This window comes from Engystomops pustulosus, chromosome 5, assembly GCF_040894005.1.
Source record: "Engystomops pustulosus chromosome 5, aEngPut4.maternal, whole genome shotgun sequence".
Classification (NCBI taxonomy): Eukaryota; Metazoa; Chordata; class Amphibia; order Anura; family Leptodactylidae; genus Engystomops; species Engystomops pustulosus.
This window is the reverse complement of record NC_092415.1, coordinates 206,944,372-206,951,770: the sequence shown is the minus strand read 5'-3', so window position 1 is coordinate 206,951,770 and position 7,399 is coordinate 206,944,372. Positions and strand designations below refer to the sequence as shown.

At 44.5% G+C, this 7,399-nt stretch overlaps 1 protein-coding gene across 2 annotated transcripts in view; it reads left to right on the top strand.

Annotated features, from left to right (window-relative positions):
* The first annotated feature begins 3,116 nt into the window (after nucleotides 1-3,116).
* ADCYAP1R1 (ADCYAP receptor type I) overlaps nucleotides 3,117-7,399 on the top strand; it is a 223,570-nt gene continuing 219,287 nt past the window's right edge. The window contains exon 1 of one of the 2 annotated variants that reach the window (XM_072154437.1): nucleotides 3,117-4,699. The gene's annotated coding sequence lies outside the window, so the exon portion shown is untranslated. The remainder of the gene's footprint in view (nucleotides 4,700-7,399) is intronic. The other variant, XM_072154438.1, reaches the window with a different exon arrangement.

Here is a 7,399-nt window from a genome sequence, read left to right as displayed (position 1 = left end):
ACATATTATACACCACCACTAAGGGGAGCTCACTACATACAGATTATACACCACCACTAGGGGGAGATCACTACATACAGATTATACACCACCACAGCGACTTAAAGCGAGTGCTATTACTGTTGGCTACTGAAATCTGGCACTGTGACTATTGGTCTCTGTTGAGCAGACACTTTGACTTCAGGCCACTGGGGGCAGGACTGGGACAATTGGTTCATGTGCTGGGGACATGTGACTATTGAGAATACTTCTGCCTCCACTATAGGGTGTAACTATGAGCATCTGTGTGCTGATATAGATTGTTTGTGCAATATTAGGCCTCATTGTTTTAATTGTGGTCATGTAAATGAACACGTGTGAATATTATAGCAGCTGAAGTGTGTATGATGAGGTTCTGCAGGAGCTGAGGTGTGTATGATGAGGTTCTGCAGCAGCTGAAGTGTGTATGATGAGGTTCTGCAGCAGCTGAGGTGTGTATGATGAGGTTCTGCAGCAGCTGAGGTGTGTATGATGAGGTTCTGCAGCAGCTGAAGAGCAAAACCCACAGTGGTAATCCAACCTGTGTACAAATATTCCACTGTATCGTGACCATTTGGGGTATATACTGTTATATTATTATTATATATATATACACACAATACGCAGGTCCTGTCTTCTGCCAGCGCCATCTTGGATTTGTTAGAGAACCTGTCAGGGGGATCTAGGACACAAGGTTCTTATAGAGCTTTTATACCTACCTAGATGTGCTCCCTGCTGATTCCTGCATCAGTAAAGAAATAAAAGTAATAAACAAATAAAAGAAAATGTAAAAAAAATAATTATAAGAAAAGGCAAAAAGGGAAGAGTAAGATAAGATAAGCCAAAAATAGGAAGAGTGAAGATAAAAAAGGCAAATAAATGCAAAAAAAATAAGAGTTCAGATAAGATAAAACTTTATTCCTCCTCAAAGCCGCAGCTAGAAACATAAATACAGAACAAATATGCACAAATAACATTTACATCCAATTACAACCAAAAACATACAAACATCTCCCAATCTCCTTACCCCCCGGGAAAAGTAATGTAAGGAGGTCCTGCAGAGTATGAATACTCATTACTACCACTGGAGTCAGGACCTGAAATTTTTTTGTTGCTAAATCTGCAGTGAAGAGTTGCGGCTGGAAGAAGCTGAAAAGGCGTCCAGGAAGAAGAAGATGACAGAGTCTGACCAGACGTCATCGGATTTATGGTAAGTGATTGCATTACATGTGAGCTCACAATTCTGCATCAATACTCAGTGGCCACATTTATTAAAGTGTCTGACTAGAAAGAGCGTGGAAACTGCTGCACATGTATTTATAAATTGTTTGCGCCAAAGGGACCTTTCAGTGCGGAGACGGGCTGTGCGCCATTTATTAAAGCAAACTGACAGAATTTTGTGGTGCCCACTTCCCAAGCAGCACAGGGGGCACCAGATTCTGTAATCTGCTGCACCCTTCACACTACACAGGCAGACTGCAGTCCTTGTCCTACCGCTCCTCGAGCCCTGGCACCTCTGCACCCCTAATATCTCCATGTACATGTCCTAGAGGTAGATCAAGGTGCGGGCGGCTATGGGGGTCCTTGTCCTACCGCTCCTCGAGCCCTGGCACCTCTGCACCCCTAATATCTCCATGTACATGTCCTAGAGGTAGATCATGGTGCGGGCGGCTATGGGGGTCCTTGTCCTACCGCTCCTCGAGCCCTGGCACCTCTGCACCCCTAATATCTCCATGTACATGTCCTAGAGGTAGATCATGGTTCGGGCGGCTATGGGGGTCCTTGTCCTACCGCTCCTCGAGCTCTGGCACCTCTGCACCCCTAATATCTCCATGTACATGTCCTAGAGGTAGATCATGGTGCGGGCGGCTATGGGGGTCCTTGTCCTACCGCTCCTCGAGCCCTGGCACCTCTGCACCCCTAATATCTCCATGTACATGTCCTAGAGGTAGATCATGGTGCGGGCGGCTATGGGGGTCCTTGTCCTACCGCTCCTCGAGCCCTGGCACCTCTGCACCCCTAATATCTCCATGTACATGTCCTAGAGGTAGATCATGGTGCGGGCGGCTATGGGGGTCCTTGTCCTACCGCTCCTCGAGCTCTGGCACCTCTGCACCCCTAATATCTCCATGTACATGTCCTAGAGGTAGATCATGGTGCGGGCGGCTATGGGGGTCCTTGTCCTACCGCTCCTCAAGCTCTGGCACCTCTGCACCCCTAATATCTCCATGTACATGTCCTAGAGGTAGATCATGGTGCGGGCGGCTATGGGGGTCCTTGTCCTACCGCTCCTCGAGCTCTGGCACCTCTGCACCCCTAACATCTCCATGTACATGTCCTAGAGGTAGATCATGGTGCGGGCGGCTATGGGGGTCCTTGTCCTACCGCTCCTCAAGCTCTGGCACCTCTGCACCCCTAATATCTCCATGTACATGTCCTAGAGGTAGATCATGGTGCGGGCGGCTATGGGGGTCTTTGGAGAACGGGTTACTGCTTGGTAACGAGACCCTGTGATGACCACCTCTCTGCATTGTTCACGTCTTTATTCTCCGGATATAATTTATGAGATTCTCATTGATTTTTGTGCAGTTCTTCCCATTTAGTGTAATGTGCAGCCGCTTCCTATTGGAGGAGCTTATCCTCTACAGGATTGGGGCTACAGTCAGAGGATCCATCATTGTATATTTACTGAAAAATGTACAAAGGGAAACCTTTTATTGTTATATGTTTTATATTGTATTGTCTAAAGGATATTATAAAAATATGCCTGATCAATAGCTCCCCCCTAGAAAGACCCCCACAACCCCTTGGGGCTCAGATATATAACCAGTCACCCATGGAGTCAACAGCAAAGCTGCAATACCAGACACAACCCGTAGGCAGTGGGGGCGCTGTACTATGCATGAATGAGTCATGTTTTTCCAACCTCTGGCCATTGACTCGTAATAATGAAGTGATCCACATCCCCGACATTCAGGTTTTATTGTTACAATCTTTTCCCTTCCCGTTCGTCCCTGAGGTTGGAGCAGCAGCTTGAATGTGAGCAGCTCTGCAATGAGAACACGTGACCGGAGCCTGGAGTCAGGCAGCAGCAGCAATAGCAGAGGGAGCTGCGAGAGCAGACACATCACACTGCGGTGCTCACAGCACCCTGCAACACTCTGCACCCAGAGCCCTTCAGCAACCTGCACCCTGAACCCAGGACCCTGAAACACTCTGCACCCTGAACCCTTTAGCACCCTGCAACCAGAGCCCTTCAGCAGCCTGCACCCAGAGCCCTTCAGCAGCCTGCAACCAGAGCCCTTCAGCAACCTGCACCCTGAACCCAGGACCCTGAAACACTCTGCACCCTGAACCCTTCAGCAGCCTGCACCCAGAGCCCTTCAGCAGCCTGCACCCAGGACCCTGAAACACTCTGCACCCTGAACCCTTCAGCACCCTGCAACCAGAGCCCTTCAGCACCCTGCACCCTGAAACACTCTGCACCCTGCACCCAGAGCCCTTCAGCACCCTGAACCCTGCACCTAGGACCCTGCAGTGGTCTGAACACAGCCCCCTGCAATGATCAGAACCCTGAACCCTGCACCCAGGACCCTGAAACATTCAGAGCCCTTCAGCACCCTGAATCCTGCAGTGAAACTGTGCACCCAGGGCCTAACACCCTGGATCTAGGACCCTGCAGTGCTCTGCACCCATCCACCTGCAACGCTTGGCAGCCAGCACCCTGCACCAGGACCCTGAAACACTCTGCAGCCAGAGCCTTTCAGCACCCTGTACCCAGCACCCTGAACTCTGCACCCAGGACCCTGCAGCGCTCTGCACCCAGCACCTTGAACCTAGGACCCTTCAGTGCTCAGCACCCAGGATGCTGGAATACTCTGCAACCCGAGCCTTTAGCACAGTGAATCCTGCAGCGCTCTGAAACCCTGCAACCAGGACCCTGCAGCACTCTGTACCCAGCACCCTGAACTCTGCATCAGGACCCTGCAACACTCTGCAACCAGAACCCTTCAGTCGCCTGCACCCCGAACCTAGGATCCTGCAGCCCTTTTCACTTAGCACCCTGAACTCTGAGCCCAGGACCCTGCTGCATCCAGCATACTGCAGCACTCTGTACCCAGCACCCTGAACACTGCACCCAGCACCCTGAACTGTGCGCCCAGCATCCTGAACTGTGCGCCCAGCAGCACTCTGTATCCAGCACCCTCAACTCTGCACCCAGCATCCTGAACTGTGCACCCAGCACCCTACACACTGGCTCCTTCTTCTTCTTCCAGAGTTGAATGACTCAGTTTGATTTAAGAGCGTAATTTCAATAAGCCCCTTCCCATTCCCACCACAATTGGCCGCCGGTCCGGATGAATATTTATTAGGATCACTGCCTGGAATTGATTGGCTGCGATGCCTCCCCCCTCCGCTGGCTGTAGGGTGGTCTTCTTCTCTCAGTGAGACCTGCAAGGTTTGCTGTGCTTTGTCTAGTGCTAAGGACCAGGGACCTGCAATTCCCTGAGAGGCGGCGGGTGCTGTGTGACTGTGGATATGCCCGCCTGCCCCTGGATGGCATCTGCCAGGCTGTAAGGGAATGCCCCCTGTGCACATCACATACTTCTACCCCTCATACCAGGCAGTGATTCCTGCAGATACTTGCCAGGGACAGGGACTGCAGCTATAGTGGCCGCCGGTAAGTAAGTGAACCCCTGTGCATGTCACATCGATGTGGTGCTGGGTAGACGATCCGCACCTTCATTATTCATGCATTGTGCCAAATGACAAACTCAGCTCTGCTACATCCCCAATAGATGTAGTGATACAATGTGCCTATAGATGTGTCCACTGCAGACCCCCACACACAGCCCTGGGGGTCACAGTAATGGTCTGCGCCGGGCGATCTACTGGATTACTGAGTAGCAATGAATCCTGTGAAAATCGGTCAATAGGGGAGAGATCTGTATGTAGGGGAGATATCAGTGTATAGGAGATATATCTGCTTATAGGAGAGATATCAGGGAGATATTAGTGTATAGGGGAGAGAATTGCGTATAAGGGAGAGATCTCTATACAGGACATATATCTATGTATAGGAGAAATCTCTGTATAGGAGAAATCTCTGTGTATAGGGGAAATCTCTGTGTATAGGGGGGACATCTCTGTGTATAGGGGGGAAATCTCTGTATATAGGAGAAATCTCTGTGTATAGGGGAAATCTCTGTGTATAGGGGAGAAATCTCTGTGTATAGGGGAAATCTCTGTGTATAGGGGGGAGACCTGTGCCTATGGACACCGCGGTTTTGTTTTTGCAGCTTGGATGGAGGGTGCGGGGCTCATCTCATTAGATTCCAATGCAGCGCCTGGTGCTGGTACCTGAATTGTTCATGGGGATCACGTACAGGATAATGCAAGATGTGCACAGGATGCAACCACACTGCAAAGGGTTAACAAGAAAGAACTGAAGGAAAATTCCGCCCCAGATAAATTGATATATATTTATATAGTTTCTTTGTTTCAATTGGAAAAATAATATATAAAGCATAAAAAAATCTCCTATCTATCTATCTATCTCTCTCATATCTATCTATCTATCTATCTATCTCCTATCTATCTATCTATCTATCTATCTATCTCCTATCTATCTATCTATCTATCTATCTATCTATCTATCTATCTATCTATCTATCTATCTATCTCATATCTATCTATCTCTCTATCTCATATCTATCTATCTCTCTCATATCTATCTATCTATCTCCTATCTATCTCCTATCTATCTATCTATCTATCTATCTATCTATCTATCTATCTATCTATCTCCTATCTATCTCCTATCTATCTATCTATCTCCTATCTATCTCCTATCTATCTATCTATCTATCTATCTATCTATCTCCTATCTATCTATCTATCTATCTATCTATCTATCTATCTATCGCATATCTATCTATCTAATAACTATCTATCTCATATCTATCTATATATCTATCTCCTATCTATCTATCTCCTATCTATCTCCTATCTATCTATCTATCTATCTATCTATCTATCTCCTATCTATCTATCTATCTATCTATCTCATATCTATCTATCTATCTATCTATCTATCTATCTATCTCCTATCTATCTCATATCTATCTATCTCATCTCTATCTATCTATCTATCTATCTATCTATCTATCTATCTCCTATCTATCTATCTATCTATCTATCTATCTATCTCCTATCTATCTATCTATCTATCTATCTATCTATCTATCTATCTATCTATCTCATATCTATCTATCTCTCTATCTCATATCTATCTATCTCTCTCATATCTATCTATCTATCTCCTATCTATCTCCTATCTATCTATCTATCTATCTATCTATCTATCTATCTATCTATCTATCTATCTCCTATCTATCTCCTATCTATCTATCTATCTCCTATCTATCTCCTATCTATCTATCTATCTATCTATCTATCTATCTATCTATCTCCTATCTATCTATCTATCTATCTATCTATCTATCTATCGCATATCTATCTATCTAATAACTATCTATCTCATATCTATCTATATATCTATCTCCTATCTATCTATCTCCTATCTATCTCCTATCTATCTATCTATCTATCTATCTATCTCCTATCTATCTATCTATCTATCTCATATCTATCTATCTATCTATCTATCTATCTCCTATCTATCTCATATCTATCTATCTCATCTCTATCTATCTATCTATCTATCTATCTATCTATCTATCTCCTATCTATCTATCTATCTATCTATCTATCTATCTATCTATCTCCTATCTATCTATCTATCTATCTATCTATCTATCTATCTCATATCTATCTATCTATCTATCTCATATCTATCTATCTATCTCCTATCTATCTATCTATCTATCTATCTATCTCTTATCTATCTCATATCTATCTATCTCATCTCTATCTATCTCCTATATATCTCCTATCTATCTATCTATCTATCTATCTATCTATCTATCTATCTATCTATCTCATATCTATCTATCTATCTCTCTATCTATCTCATATCTATCTATCTCATATCTATCTATCTATCTATCTATCTATCTATCTCCTATCTATCTATCTATCTATCTATCTATCTATCTATCTATCTATCTCATATCTATCTATCTATCTATCTCATATCTATCTATCTATCTCCTATCTATCTATCTATCTATCTATCTATCTATCTCTTATCTATCTCATATCTATCTATCTCATCTCTATCTATCTCCTATATATCTCCTATCTATCTATCTATCTATCTATCTATCTATCTATCTATCTATCTCATATCTATCTATCTATCTCTCTATCTATCTCATATCTATCTATCTATCTATCTATCTATCTATCTATCTCATAT